Source organism: Pleurodeles waltl, chromosome 1_2 (genome assembly GCF_031143425.1).
Source record: "Pleurodeles waltl isolate 20211129_DDA chromosome 1_2, aPleWal1.hap1.20221129, whole genome shotgun sequence".
NCBI lineage: Eukaryota > Metazoa > Chordata > Amphibia > Caudata > Salamandridae > Pleurodeles > Pleurodeles waltl.
In genome coordinates, this window is record NC_090437.1 from 536,760,394 (window position 1) to 536,774,651 (window position 14,258).

Sequence of the window (14,258 nt, forward strand, 5' to 3'; positions counted from 1 at the left end):
ATGAGATTGAGCTGGAATGTTACCTAAATGGTATAGTCACTTCACATATCCCGGAGACATCATGTTTAAATGACATCCTTGTAAAATAGGGCAGGTCTTCCGGGAGAGGGCCCAAACAAAATGAAAACCTCTCTCTTTCTTAAGTGTGGAATACCTAAACACTTGCCCCTCACCAACGTTAGATACCATTCTTCTAGTACAATAAAAAATGTACATGGCTTCCTGAGCTCTACGGTCATGCGAAATGAAAGTTTGATACCAAAGGCATGGAGATTCCTATAAAACTAAAATCAATTAACTAATGTATTCTTTCCCTAGTAATACTGGTGTCCAGCCCTGATGTGAAATATATGGGGAGGATCCAGATAAAGCTAGGGAAGTGAGGTAAATAACTCAGTATATGTGTCCAGAAAGCCAGTGTTAACAGATCAATCAATCAATCAATCAAAGATTTATAAAGCGCAGCAAACCACCCATGAGGGTCTCAACGCGCTGGAGTTGCTAGCTGCTTAGTGTTGGTCTGTGCTTTTGAACAGTCAGATCTTGAGTTTCCTGAAATGCCAAAGCAATAAGGCAGTTCTGAGGTGCAGGGGAAGGTCGCTCCAAGTTTTGGCTGCCTTTTGCCTCAGCAGATTCTGATGGTATTTGCAAGAAAGAGGGAGGCAGATCATAGGTGTATGGTCAGTTGGTGGAAAGTCATGCATTTGTTGATGCATGCTGGTCCTTCATTGTGCAGGGCTTTGTATGCGTGGATTAACGTCTTGAACTGGCATCTCTTCTGCATAGGGAGCCAGATTAGCTTCTTGAGGTGGGGTGTGATATGAGTACCTTTGGGAAGGTCGAAGGTGAGTCTTGCTGCTGAGTTTTGTATTGGCTGTAGTCTTTTCAGGAAGCATGCACTGATTCCTACATAGAGTGTGTTCCCGTAGTCCTGCCTGCTGATGACGAGGGCCTGCATGACAGTCCTTTTGGTGTTGACTCTGAGCCACCTGTAGATCTTGCAAAGCATGTGTTGGATGTAGAAGCAGGCAGAGGAGATTACATTTACCTGTTTCTTCATCGATAGCTTATTGTCCAAGATGGTACCAAATTTGCAGACATGGTTTGTCAGAGTGGGGAGTGGACCAAGTTTAGCAGGCTACCAATGCGCCGTCCCATGGTGAGGTGTTGTTTCCAAAGATGAGGACTTACATCTTGTCCATGATGAGTTCAAGACAGTTGTCCTTCATCCAGTCAGCGACATTCATTATGCATCTGTGGAAGTTGGCTCTATGGTGAACAGGTCAGAGGAGATAATGTTGAGTTTGTGCGATCTGACGGTGTTGGCCAAGGGGTTCATGTCTGTGTTGCAGAGGGTGGGGATCATTGGGGGAGGCTGCAGATGATTTTCTTAGGTTTGGAGGTGAACAGTGGGAGACCTATTCTCTGGGTTCTTCCTGTGAGACACATGGTTCCCCGGTTATTTGAGGAAGTGACAATTGTTACATCTTAGAGGTAGAGCCATGTACCTCTGGAAAAAGAGTTTTGTAGTACGGGTCTAGGAAGTTCTCCAAGAACGCTGGTGATGTATTTAGGGCAGAGCCATGAATGGAAAGATAAGGGAAATAAAGGAAGGGAAGCATTTAGGGAATTAATTAGGGGTGGGACAGGGTAGAGTGATTACTAGCCCATGTGCTAATGGAAAGAGTACTAAGCTTAAGATGCCTAAATGTGGAAAAATAAAAAATGATGAAATGATGGCTGCAATTGAGGATACATTATCTTATAGAAAAAGTAGGGCTGAATCCCCACCATAGCAATTGAGAAAATAGCTTGGGCCTCTAGAACAGGCAAAAATATTACATTGATATTATCAGTGATATTGTTGAAGATGTCATGAGTGCCGTAATTTATGGGGTAATTACCAGTGCATGGCGAGGGTCCGAGTGATAGTTACTTTAGGGCATGATTTATAGTTACTTGAGGTAACTCTAACTGTAACTGGTGAATTTCTATGGCTTAGTGCATTTACATTTTGAACCTAATTATAGCGACCCTGTACCCTTCATTTCTTTAAGTGAATTTCTGTTTTTTTTTATTCTGTCTTCTAACTATAAGGCCCATGTAACCTTTGGGGTTTTCAGTGAATTTATATGTTGTTTTAATGTGTAGTCATTTTCAGCCTTTGGCAGACAGGCCCTGAGGCCAAACTCCTATGATCCTAACTGTGCACCATGAGCAGCCTTTGCCCATGTGCAGCAGAGGGTGCCCACAAGGCCTGGTCTGCGGCTAGACCATGTGGCCAACCGCCTTAACCATGCAACACCATGCTGTGCACAGCTCTTTTGCCATGTGCAGCAGATGTTGGCTGCAGCCTTTCTGGGTGTCAGAATACTTGTGAGATGTATCTGGGGGTGAGAGTGGCTCTGCGAGTGTCCATCAGGGCATGAGAGCGTGTACATTGGTATTTTAGTGGGTGTGTCAGTGTGTGCATGGGTCTGTGAGTCGGTGCATGAGGCTGTCAGTAGGTCTGTGAGTGGGTGTGTGAGAGTCTGAGTGAGTCTGAGAGTGGGCGCATAACTGTCCGAGTGGGTATGTCAGTAGGTGCATGAGGGTCTGACTGGGACTGTGAGTGGGTGCACGAAGCACTGAGTGGGTCTGTGAGTGTGTATATGAGGCTGTCAATGTGTCTGTGAGTGGGTGTGTAAGTGTCTGAGTGGGTCTGTGAGTGGGTGCGTAAGTGTCTGTGTGGGTCTGTGAGTGGGAGAAATTAATTGAAAGAGAGACAGAGAGGGAGAAAGTGAGAAGGAGAGAGCTAGAGAGTTTTTTAGGCTTTGATGTAAGATATACTTAGAATGAGATATTTCTGGGCAATTAAAAAAAATGTATCTGTTTTTAAAAAAAATATATAAATACTTTGTATTGTAAAAAAGAAGGAAGCAAGTCCGGATGGACTCGAACCCTGAGTGCTGAGCTAAAAAGTCTGCGACCTTCACACTGAGCTATTGCATACTTTTTTTTTTTTTAGCCCTTAATGGGCTATTTGGGACTGTGGGGGAGCTCTTCCCTACATATTTATTTATTTATATAGATATATATTTAATTTTTCAAAATGCCCCTTAAGGGCTATCTGGCACAGTGGGGTAAGCCTCAAGGCTTACCTCGCGGTGCCATTGCTTCAGCAAGCAGGGAGCTGCTTGTAACAGCAGGTCCCTGCTTGCTGAAGCATTTCATCAACAGAGATGAAAGCTTCAGTTTTTGACAGCGGGACCTGTTTGACAGTTTCCACTGTCAAAAACTGAAGTGTTTGCTGTAGCTTGGCTGCAGCTGCAAAGCTACAGCCAATCCATAGCGAACAGCTATGTCTCTGGTGTGGGCACCCTGGGACTTAGCAGAGGTCGGCCCTGGGGGGTGGCGGTCCCAAGGGCCATCAGTGGCTCCACGAGCGGGGCCACATGGCCCTCCTCTAATGTGTCAGAAGCCCCAGGAAGTGACGATTCCTGGTGGCCCCCTTTCTTTTCTTAACCATTTGCCTAAGGGAGGTGGTGATCCCCAGGGCAGCGGGGCATGCAGCTCCCCTGCATTGTATTTATTCATAGCCCCAGGGAGATGGTGTTCCCTGGCACAGTGGGGGGGGTGGGCTTGTGACCCCACGCATATTATTTATGAGCTGTTAGGACTCGCAATCACACACGCTCGCTTCCTGCTGCACCCTCACAAAATAAAACAGCATGTATGAAGAACAATGAAACATGTCATGAATGTGCTTACAGCACAGCACTTCCCTGTAACTTGTGAGGAACACTGCATTGCATGTTTGTTTACATTGATAAAAGCAAGTGTTGTTCCTTGTGTGAACTGTCTGCCAAGTGGTTTAAGGAGACATTGAATTGCTTCATATGAATCATCAGAAGTGTTTGACTCATCCCCAGCCTATAAATAGAACTGCCAAGGTGTTTCCTGTGCTTGGCTTTGAGTCTTCCTTCGCTTGCAGGTGTTCCCGGTTCACATGGAGTTTCCGTGATTCCTTCTGGAGTCGTAATTTCAGTGCGAAGCTTCATCGGAGCTTCCCTCTCTGGAGTGGATCACTTTTGCAGTGGCTGGAGAATTTACGAACAGTATTCCATCTCCCTCAAATAATCAAACACATTCGAGGAGAAGTCGGTTCCTGAATAATGCCCCTCTTGTTCCCCTGTTTTCAACTTTTTCAAGGTTAGTGATATTTTGGTGCATTATGAAAAACATTTGTCGATGCTGAGAAAACCGTGATACAAGACTATTTTCCAAAGACAGCTTGAGAAGTATTTTTAAAGGCAGCTTTGAAGTTAAGTGTTGTGAACTCCTGATAGCATCGCTCAATATCTATGAAAAATTAGACATTTATTCTGATTATTTTTGGAGTGAGTCTATTGTGTGAAAACGAACAAAAGACAAATTCATAAGTTTGATTTTATAACAATTTTGTTGTGAGTTACAAAAGCATGTTTAATAGTTGAGCATTCAAGTGCTAATAATTATTGTGATTTTGCTGAAAGGCTCGGTGATTGCTGAATCGAATGACACTAATTATTGTTATTTTGCTGATAGACTCTGTGATATTTGTAGTTCTGTTGTTTTTGATTTGTTTTTGGTCTTAGAAATTCCTGCACCAAACCCTGAGACAACTTTCTTAGAACAACATTGAAGCTCCTTTGTGAACCAGTGTTTTTGTTTCTCTTCCCTTCCCAAATCCATGTTCCCTATCCCTTTCCCCCAAAGACTATTTGCTCGTTCCCTGTTCACTTCAGATATGAGAGAATAGTGCTTAGGTTGAGGGTTTTATTCTCTTCGCTCCCTTGGAACCTGGAATTCAGGTGATTGGACATGGTCTTGTCATTAGTCATGGGAAGGTGGTGGTCCCTGGGGCAGCGCGAGGGGGACAGGAGCCCCCCTTCCATATTATTTAGCAAATGGCTCCAGGACGTGGCCCAACTGAGGGCTTTATAAAAAATAAGTTCATTCTTTTTTTATTTTACGGTGGGTCCACAGATCCAACGTGACTCCAGCCCTAAAATAATAAAAAAATAAATTTTAGCCTGAAGGGTTCCCTTTGGGGACCCCACCACCAGAGCTAAGGGGTCAGAGTGTTTGTACCCTGGCATCATTTTTACCTTTTTTCTGGGTTTCAACTGAAGTTGAGTCCAAACATGGCTGATAAAACTTCAACGGCTTCCTTGTTGAAGTGTTGTCAGCCAATCAGATCTCAGCACGTGATCGGGGGGGGTCGCAAATCCTTTGCGTCCCTATATACACAAATTTGTGTTTCCACTTAATTTCTCAGACACTACTGAACACATTTACAGCACAACAAAGGAGGTTGCTCTTTGGAGCACAATTTACCTTTCTGCCAAATTTGGTGTAATTCCGAAAAGTAGTTTCAGCCCTATTGCTGTTCAAAATCCCTATGGGGAAAGTGTGTTTTGGAAAACAACTTTTTCTTGCCCCCCCCAACAGATCCCCCCAAAACTTTCCAGACAACGGCTGATGTGACAGGCAATTTTTTTTGGAAAGCTTTGTGAAGATTTGTCAATCGGCGCCAGAGATATCGGCAAGTAAAAAAATGCTTTTTATATAGAAACTAGGTCCTAACTGTAACTATCTAGTCCTCCGGGCCCCACCTCTGTTCAATGTGGGGTGGGGGGGCACATGGCACCTCTGCCTCAGCCTAGTTTGATCCCGGGGACCCCATTGCCTGGGGTCCAGCTCTGTTAAATGGAGGAGGGTGACCACAGCCCCCCTACCCAAGCAGATCTCGGCCCAGGGACCCCATCCCTTGGTGCCCAGACATCTGCCCTAGGTGCCCCCCAGGGCACTCAGTGTACAATTGGACCACGTAGGAGCATCAAGGCCCATGCGGTCCCAGCCAGCTCCCCACCTCCTGCGGGAGCCAGCATTGTTTTTGCACACAGTGAGCTGCGAAAGAGGCAGATTATGTTAGGAACTCTGCTTTACATGTGTAATTAAGGGTGGCCAAAACTACTCCACCTCTGCAGATGGGACAAAATGTATCACCCACACCTAGAAAACACATATACAGTCAAATTTTAATGCCATCTGTATTTCCCTTTGATGATTGGAATTCCAGCATGTGCCATCAAGTTAACGATTGCTTAGTGTTGCATTACTCGTGTTTGTTCAAGGCACTAACTAATGATTTTCCCGATGGGTGGTAGTATTTACACAATGATACCAAAAAATAAGATTATTGGGTCTATGAACATAGTTCATAAGACTAGATGGTTCCAGATATATGTGCATTAACAACAGATGGTCTCTGGTTCTTGTGGATGTGGGGTATTTCAGAAGAAGAAATGGATGAGCCTTCAAGCAATTCTATGACATAAGACCATCAAGTCCTACTTCCAGCTTATTTGGTTCTATTACTCTGTTATACCCGCACTGGAATGCACCAAATGTCCATGGCCTTCAAATTAGGCTGATATCATGTGAGGAAATAGATTTACATTTGCACTCCTAAATCACACAGTGTGGACACCAAAGGTGAACTTGAGCATAAAAAGGTCTTGGTGAATCTGGTCATTTGTGTCCATTACAAAACTAGCAGTGCATCTATGCTTTAGACCGACAATGGTAAGTTTATTTGGAACTAGGTAATGTAAATATGGGGCACCCTGTATCCCAAGGAACCTGGGCTACGAAGCCATATAGATAGCACAGTTGCATAAGGAATCATTCAAATAGATGATTTCATGATTTAGCAGGATTACTTTCTTTGTCATTCCTGCCATTACAACACAGTCAATGTGACAAAGAATAGATTTCTTCATCCAATAAAATTCACATATCATAAACATAAATATTACAACCATAAATGTAACAACAGTTCCAATATAACATGTAGGTGTACCTTGTGACAGTGCAATGTGAATGAAAGAAGTGATAAAATGACAACGCAATCCCTGCAAAATGCAAAAGAATGTTAGATGCATTGGAGAAGACTGTTTCAGATTTTAGGATCTTTATTCAACAGAAAAATCTGACAATTTTGACATACATATCAAGATTTCCAATAAGAACGAGACTCATCCATACCTTTCTGATGACTACTACCAGCAGGATGAAAGGGGTAGATATACAGGATACATCAATACCACAGTTATGTTGTGACCTTTTATTATATATCCAAATTCAAGTGATTTGATTCTGAACCTAGCACTAATACAGCCCATGAAGTACCTAGATGGTTGGCAGCTAAGTCCTCAGCTCAACCCATTGATCAGAAGATGGGGCAAATAACCACATGGAAGAGAGAACGGCTGAGGACATCTTGGCCCTAGTGGCAGGAACAGTTGTCAAGGGAGAGGTTGTGGAAAGGGTTACTTCCAATAAGATACATACGCAGAGAGACAGAGACAGAGATAAGTGTGGTAAGGTCCATATCTAACACAAAGAGAACCACAATGCTATTGTTGGAAATAGCTCTCTCTACACAGTAACCCCCAAACTTAGAGGCATATTTATACTCTGTTTGCGCCGAATGTGCGTCAAATTTTTTGACCCACAATCGGCGCAAACCCTGCCCCATATTTATACTTTGACGTCCGACCCCGCGGGCGTCAAAGATCCACCATGTGTGTCATTTTTTGGAAGGGGGAACCAGCCTTGCGTTAATTATATGCAAGGTAGGCGTTCCCTTCCAAAAAATGACTTTAAGGCCTGTGCCCCATATTTATACTGTGACGTCATTTTGACGCACAGGAGGGGGCAGGCCTTAAAAAACGGCGCCCAGCCTGATGGGCGCCGTTTTTTAACGCCTGGGTCAGGGCAGGCGTTAAGGGACCTGTGGGCTCAGAAGGTGCCCTCCCATGCCCCCAGGGCCACCCCCTGCCACCCTTGCCCACCCCAGGAGGACACTCAAGGATGGAGGGACCCATCCCAGGGAAGTAGAGGTAAGTTGGGGTAAGTATTTTTTTTCGTATTTTTTTTGTGGCATAGGGGGGCCTGATTTAGGCCCCCCTACATGCCACTATGCCCAATGACCATGCCCAGGGGACATAAGTCCCCTGGGACATAAGTCCCCTGGGCATGGCCATTGGGGAAGGGGGCATGACTCCTGTCTTTGCTAAGACAGGACTCATTTCAATGGGGGTTGGGCGTAAAAAAAAATGGCGCAAATCGGGTTGAGGCCTGAATTTTGCCTCAGACCTGACTTGCCCCATTTTTGGATGCCCAAACTCCATTTTCCCCTACACCGGCGCTGCCTGGTGTGAGTCATTTTTTTTGACGCACACCAGTCCGCAGCGCCGGCTAACGTCATTCAATAAATAAGGCGTCCGCATGGCGCTTTGGAATGGCGTTAGCCGGCGGTAAAATTTTTGATGCACAACTGCATTGGCGCAGTTGTGCGTCAAAAATTATAAATATGGGCCCTAGTGTCTTTTACTCTCTACCGCTTGCTGAATTTGTTTTTGTTGTCATCAGAACTGTCTGCATTTTACCACTGCTAACCAGTGCTAAAGTGCTTGTGTTGCTCCCTAAAAACATGGCTACACCGGTTTATACCGAATTGGCATATTTAATTTACTTGTACTTCCCTTGTGGGGTGGATACCATATACACAGGAGCTGTAAATTAAATGCTATTAGTGGGACTGCAGCACACATTGTACTACCCACCTAAGTAGCCCTCTAAAACTTGTTGCAAATCTGCCATTGCAGTCTGGATGCAGTGCCACACTGACATGTCAAAGCCTTAAACTCCCTTTTTATTACATATGTCACCCCTAAGATAAGTCAAAGTTGGCCCATAGGGCAGGGTGAGGTGCAATTAAAAGGTAGGACATGCACTTTTTAAGTTTTACATGCCCCGCTAGCAAAAAACTCCTAAATTCACTTCTCTCTACAGTGAGGCCTACCACTCCAATTGGATAACATTAGGGATTCCTTTTCACATTTATTAAGCTGTAAGTCCTAATTGACAGGAGGTGGATATGTCACGTTTGGTACCTATGGATTTGTAAGGACAAACCCCCTTTAATGGTAAAGTCTGATTTTTCATTCCAAGTTTGAAAATCCTACTTTTAGAAAGTTGGCTTTTTCCTTCCCTTGGCCCTTTGTTCCTGCGGCCTGCCTTGGGTCACATGACTAGGTGTAGCTGACAAACTCTGTGAATTCCTTCTAAACAGCCACACAATAGTGGGATTAGATAAGCATTAATGAGCCATTAAATGGCTTGTTGGGGGCAGAGCTGAGCACTCACCCCACTTGCACTTGACTAGGCTGGGCCCTGTCCTTTCACAATAGGCCTAATAACACTGTATTAACACTGCAGCCATCTTGGAGCCAGGGCAGGGAAGTCAAGAAATTCCAGGGTCTTCAAAGACGCTTTCCAGAACCTTCTCCCACCTTCTCGGAGCAGGGCACCAGGGAATAAAATTAGGACTCTTGGGTCCACTCTTCATTTCAGTACTGGAACTATGGAAGGACTCTCAGAGAACTGCCTACTGATGTGACCTGCTGGCCACTGTACCTGGATGGATTGCTTTGCTGCCTGGAGCCTGTCGTAAACCCTGAGAGGCCAGCCTTGCCGTTGAATCCTGCTTCTACACCTGCACCCAGAACTACCAGAAGTGACTCCAAGGGCTAGTTTGCAGGCCTCCTGTTCATAGCCACCGGGACGTAACAGGCTCCCACCATCTTCAATCTCCATCTAGGTTCAGCCTGAGTGAGTTGTGATCCACTGAAGCGGTCTCCATCCTCTCTTGGAACCTTGATTGTGGTGCTAAAGGGGACCAGATGTCTGGGGATGGTGCTTTTATCTTTTAGGTGGTATTTTGATCCTTAAACTTTAAAAATTCATGACTCTAGTTCTACTGATTGGATGTTTGTTATTTTGGTGTCAAATAATTTATCACATTTACTCTTTTTTTCTGAATTAGTTTGGGATTTTTCTTGTGCTGTTTTGTCAATTGAATACTGATTATGTGCTGCATGATTACTTTATACACTGTCTCCAAGTAAAGCCTGACTGCTTTTTTTGCCAAGCTACTCAGGGTTAATCATAAGTAGTGGTTCACCCTGCAAGGGATTGTGGCTGTTGCTTGAGGGCTCAGTACCCAGTGAACCAACAACCCAATTTCTTACAGCCACCCATATTCAGTTTGTCCAGACATACTCTAATCCCACATGCGGTTTCTATACTCAGCAGACGTTTGAGCCTATATGTCGTCCCCAGAAATAAACCCAACCATCTACTGTGAAATTGCAATTTCAGAGATTTTTTCACAAAATAAGGTAGAGAGATTTTTTTTTTTTAAATAACATATTATTCAACACTTTCAATAAGAAAGCTTTGCAACATTGTAGTAGGAAATAAATATGAGAATTAAAGAACAATGGCGTTTCAAATGACACACGAGAAGCCAATACAAACGATTGATGATCAAATTCATAGCAGTATGGAGGCATTAATGATTGAATCAGCAAAATGTATTAGTCTCTAGAGCCGCCATGTTAGCTTCTGTATCTTTGGTAGTGTTGTACCTACCATGTGAAAGAAGAGTAGAGTGACGAAGAGAGTGTAAGTTAGAAGGAGGGATAGCAAAATGCAGGGTAGGAATGGGGGTGGAGGGAAATTATAATAAGATCCTGTCTGCGGGGATAGAGTGGTTAAATAGTGTTCAGCACAGGTTTTTGGGGGTGCATTGGCCTGTAAGTAATCATCTAGAGGTAGCCAAAGTTGTTTGGATCTGGTATGGTTATAGTTTTGATTGAGACTGAGGGTGTCCGAGCTACTGAGGAAGCATACTGTTAGAAGGCGAGACCCTTGGTTTGAAGGCTCAGACTAGGTCATTTATAGAACTCAAATACTGTTGAAATTAAATTAAAGTCCTGTTTCAAATCTGTTTCTTCTGGATTCATTCTAAGAGAATTTTAAATATTTTCTTCTTCTCCCTTTCTTCCAAGTATGCACCCCTCCTGGAACCCTAGACAAAAAGTATATTTGCTGTAACTATCTTTGTGATTTTTAATTTGCTCTCAGTTCAAATATTTCTATGTTTTTTACCTTTCTTTGAGATCAATGTCTCTTCCTACATACTTCCTTTATTTTGATAGTTTATTTGTTATAGTTTGAGCAATGTTTACCCTCCATTCTACAGAGCAGGCCTTTTTGTCTCCAAAATGCACTATTTCTCAAAGAGTGTTCCCTTCTTCCTGACAGACTGCTGACTGTTTTGCTGAGCCTGAGCATCTCCCAAAATTCTTTGTAATTCTGCCATCACCCAGGAGAGTTAGAAAGTGAAAATAACATTTTCACACAAAATAAAATTCCTACATGGGATTTTCATTCTGAGATTCATTATCCCCTGCTCGCTATTTATGTTTGCAAGTGATTTTCTTTCCCCCGTACACCTGAATACTTTCTGATGCACCTGGCTTAACTACCCTCCTCGTGGAGTGTGGTGGTCTGAGTTGCTGCTCCGGTGGGGTTCGACACCACAGTTTTCATCTGTTTATTTTTTGGTCACTGAAACAGGCATCCCACTCCCAATCAAACCGATCCATCTTCCTATGCCCAGCAAGGCTTTTTTGTATGCTCCACCTGGCATCTTCCTGGCCCCCTCTTTGTACTCTGTCTCTGCCCATTGTAATCTCTCCTTCAGTTCTTGCTCATTTTGTCTTTCCCCTACTCTTTCTCTGTGTAGGTCCTTCCTTTGTTTAATTTTTCTGTGTTTAAGCCTTCTTTTCTGTTAATCTTTGTTTCTTTGTTTTGATTTTCTGATCCTGACCGGGGAGTCGACCAGCAAGGTAGTTCAGGTAGGTCTTCTGGACCTTTTCTCTGCTATGATTCCTGACACATACCGAGGTCCACTAAGTGTGGTAGGAGTCTTTCCAATCACGATGGATCATTTGGAGCCGTAATCTGGGTAATAGATCAAATGTTATGAGTTCTGCTCTATTTAGTGAGGAGTCATTAGGAATAATCCAGGGTCTTAGGCAAATAAGGACTGGATCCAGGGTCAATTCCAGCATCGGTCTGTTTTTATTAGACCTAGGGGCATACTTATACTTTTTGGTGCAAAACTGCACTAAAGTAGTTTTGCATCAAAAAGTTTTGCACCGGCTTGCACCATTCTTGAGCACCAGCCGGGCACCATATTTATGGAATGGTGCAAGCTTGCGCAAAGGGTAGGCTGGCATAAAAGAAAATGTTGTTAGCTGGATGGGGGTGGCGGTATGGGAGAAGGGGGTTTTGCACCAAAAAATGACATTAGGAAGGTTAGAGTAAAAAAAACAAAATGACTCTAACCAGCCTAGCATCATTTTCTGATGCAAAACCATCCATACCACATGACTCCTGTCTTTGGAAAGTCAGGAGTCATGCCCTCCACCCCAGTGGCCAGCATAGGGGACCAGGGTCCTCTGGGCATGGCCATTGCACCAAGTGCCATGTAGAGGGGCCCATTTCAGGGCCCCTAATGGCACTTTAAAAAATATATATATATACTTACCTGTACTTACCTATACTTACCTGGGATAGGGTCCCCCTTCCCCTGCTGTCCCTCTGGTGTGGGTTGGGGTGTCCCTGGGGCCTGGGGAGGGCACCTGTGGGCTTATTCCATTGTGTGACACCATGGAAATAGGCACCACAGGTCCCCTAACGCCTGTCCTGACACAGGTGTTAAATAATGGTGCAAAGCAAGCTTTGCACCATTATTTGACCCCTGCTCCACTCATGCGTGATTTTAGCAAGAGGGATAAATATGGCGCTAAATCCATAGAATCATTTTTTGCATGAGAATGCCGACCTTGCATCTCATTGACACCAGGTAGGTTTCCACGTCCAAAAAATGACTTTAACTCCACACCATTGGCGCTAGACGGGTCTAGCGCCAAATTATAAATATGGAGTTATTTTTGCACAGAATTTATGTTACGAAAATGACATAAATTTGGCGTAAAACAAGTATAAATATGCCCGCTAGTTTGAAGAGTTTGTCCAGGGTCCAGAAGGGTCTATGTAATAGCCAATATTTCCACTGTGAGCTGATGGGGGATATTTTACGCTTAGTTACATGTTTCCATATACGTGACCAAATTTTCTCATCTAGGTGGTGGTTTTCTTCTTTGAGGCATAAGGCTGATCAATTATTTTTGGATTTTTGTATGGCCTTGGGCGTGTGTTCCTGCAGGATTTTATAAAGTTTGAAGGCTTAGTGGTCTTGAGATGCTACTAAGGTTAGTTTTCTTAGAATGCTTGCAGGTTTAGGAAGATTTAGTTGCAATTAACTACGACTTTGAGTTTAATTACTTTATTAGTGTGCTGTGCCATAGAGAGGCATAGTGGGGATGCTTGATTTTGACTGTACATTTGTTGCATTAATGTTTAACTGCCATAATAGTGTCTCTTACTTTATTTGAGGAGTTAAGGGGTTTGAAGAGTTTCATGGAGATAGCAACTAAGGGGGTGAAAAGGAAGAAGAGTCCTCTCTTGATATCATATCTGCCCAGATAGAAGGGGAAGCAGCAGATCAGGTTGTAGCAAATGAGTAAATTTTTGAGTATAAATGCCAGATGGAGTTTGCTGAAGCTGGGAAATCTGAATCCAACTTTCTCTTTGTCCAGCAAGAGAACTTTGGTTGAGATTATGGGTTTTTTACTGTGCCAAATAAATATTATGATAGTGTTGTTGAGCAGTTTAAAAATGTAGTGGAGAGGTCCAGTGGGAAGTTTACTTGGGGTACTATAAGCATTTTCGTGGAGTTCAATCTACACAACCAAGTCATGTGTTTGGGTGACCATGTCTTGATGAGGTCTTGTACATTATTAAGGAGGGTGTTTTCAATATGGATTCAAGACTCAGCCAGAGATTTGCAGGATTAAAGTTAAGACATTTCTTAAATAAAAATAGTTCTGTGAGTAACATCAGTGCTACAGGATGATGACCCTTTTCCCTTCAACCTTCTTCCCAGCACCATCTATCCCAAAATAATCAGCTGTGGGAGAGGTATTATGAGGGATGTTGTGAAACTCCACTACACACAGAGAAACATCAGGTACAATATCTTGCGTTAAGAGAATGATGCTCTGCGGTCTCTGTCATCTAATCCCGAGGTCATTATAAAGGCAACTAGAAAAGGTATGAGCATAGTGGTCCAGGATAAGGCATACTACTGTCCTTAAATTCTATGGCAATTATCAATGGAAGCTCGCTATATGAAATTTAAAGAGGACCGTATTGCTGAAATACAATCTAGGATTGTTGACATCACACAAAGA